Below are 2,500 nucleotides of genomic sequence, written 5' to 3' on the forward strand. Positions count from 1 at the left end.
ATGCACCAGCTATCCTGAGGGAAACTTCGGTGGGAACCAGCTACTAGATAGTTCGATAGGTCTTTCGCCCCTATACCCAATTCTGACAATCGATTTGCACGTCAGAACTGTTTCGGTCTTCCATCAGGGTTTCCCCTGACTTCTACCTGATCAGGTATAGTTCACCATCTTTCGGGTCACAGCATATATGCTCAAGGTACGTTCTAGTTAGAGGTATAAAAAATAATTAAAAATTATTTATATACATAACTATATAGAACGCCCCAGGATTGATATTATATATATAAAATTATATATATAATTTAATCCCATATTAACAGTTAAGTTAATTACGCCTTTAGATTTTATTTAAAATAAATTCTAATGACTTGCACACATGTTAGACTCCTTGGTCCGTGTTTCAAGACGGGTCCCGAAGGTATCCTAAATCTATAGCATTGCTAATCATATTAATGCATATAATAATTATATTAATATATAAATTAATATAATATTATAAAATTATAATAATATATAATTTACGCATTATATTGATTTTTTATCTGTCAATTATTTATCCGATAATATTTAAATTATATTATATAGAAAATAAATTTTCATATATAAAATAAACTTTTTAAATATATCTTATGATAAATATATATTTATTAACAGATTGCAATGTCCATATATGAAAAAATTGCACACCATCATTATTATATAATTATATAATATTTATAATGTTGAATTTTTCATATTTCATGGATGTTTAGGTTCATCGGGCTTAACCTCTAAACAGTTTCACGTACTATTTAACTCTCTATTCAGAGTTCTTTTCAACTTTCCCTCACGGTACTTGTTTGCTATCGGTCTCATGGTTATATTTAGTTTTAGATGGAGTTTACCACCCACTTAGTGCTGCACTATCAAGCAACACGACTCTTTGGAAATATCTTCTAATAATCATTAACGTCATACGGGCCTAGCACCCTCTATGGGTAAATGGCCTCGTTTAAGAAGGACTTAGACTGTTAATTTCTCATATTAGAATATAGATATTCCATACACTACATCGGATATTTGTATAAACAAAATCCTTTAGTGCTGAACTAGTTTCTTTTCGCTCGCCGCTACTAAGAAAATCCTAGTTAGTTTCTTTTCCTCCCCTAACTAATATGCTTAAATTCAGGGGGTAGTCTCATATGAGTTGAGGTTGTTTTTAAGAATATTTTTAATTTTTCTTTTTAGTTGAAAACTAAATATATATAAGTTACTGTATTGTTTATATTATAAATAATATAATTTTATATAAGTTTTCCTCTTTAATGTATTAATACTAATTTATTAATACTAGGATATACTTATTTTTTTATTATATTTTATAATATAAGTAAAATATATATAATTGAATTTTAATATTATGGTATTCCTACCAGTAATATATCATGTGCTATAAATAATATAATTTAAAATTATATTATAAGCAACTTTATTAAATTATTCTTACAACCCTCAACCATATGTAGTCCATGCAGTATTAAATTTTTTAATAAATTTATATACTCTGTAGCATGGACTGCAATATGCGTTCAAAATGTCGATGTTCATGTGTCCTGCAGTTCACACGATGACGCACAGTTAGCTGCGTTCTTCATCGACCCATGAGCCAAGTGATCCACCGTTTAGAGTTTTATAAAATTTTTTTTTTATTTTCGTCAGATATATATCGATAATATATATACATTCTAAAACATATTAAAATATATAAATAATATAATCTATGTGCTGCGAATGTCTCTAACTTTCCTTTTATCCGTATCCCAACTGTTTTATACAAGAAAAGTTATTACCATAATATATGGACAACAACGTAAGAATATATTTTTATATATTTTCTATATTATAAATGATCGTATATTGTTTTATTTAAAATACTTCCATATTATATAATTAATATAATGATTTTTATTTTTTTTATATTATATTATTTCAGGGGGGATACACTTTGATACTATTAATGTTATATATTTGCAATAAATATATAACAGTATCAGATACATATATTTATTAAAATATACATATCGTATCCAATAAAGGTCGAATAAATGATATAATCATTAATTCTAGAGTTTCATGGACATTTTGACACCTCTTCGTTTTAAAAATCATTATTTAATATATAAAATTTCCATATTTATAAATATAATATAGATATTTATAATATTTTATTATATTAGAATATAATCTCATTATTATTTCTAATAATGGTTATACAAATATAATATCATTACTACTATATTAGATTATAATCGCATTATAAATAATGGTTATACAAATATAGTAGTTTTAGTGTTATTTGCTACATTAATATTTACTAATCATTCCTTACCTTACCATATCACACTCGATACTCAGATGGTTACTTTTATTATAAATGATCGTATATTGTTTTATTTAAAATACTTCCATATTATATAATTAATATAATGATTTTTATTTTTTTTATATGTGGCCTTTTTAT

At 25.4% G+C, this 2,500-nt stretch overlaps 2 pseudogenes; both read right to left on the minus strand.

Moving 5' to 3' along the window:
* LOC129617122 (large subunit ribosomal RNA) overlaps positions 1–1,195 on the minus strand; it is a 4,022-nt pseudogene extending 2,827 nt beyond the window's left edge.
* A 290-nt stretch (positions 1,196–1,485) lies between these two features.
* LOC129617117 (5.8S ribosomal RNA) lies at positions 1,486–1,669 on the minus strand (annotated as a pseudogene).
* Positions 1,670–2,500: the final 831 nt, after the last annotated feature.

Source organism: Condylostylus longicornis, unplaced genomic scaffold (genome assembly GCF_029603195.1).
Source record: "Condylostylus longicornis isolate FDR11 unplaced genomic scaffold, ASM2960319v2 ptg000409l, whole genome shotgun sequence".
NCBI lineage: Eukaryota > Metazoa > Arthropoda > Insecta > Diptera > Dolichopodidae > Condylostylus > Condylostylus longicornis.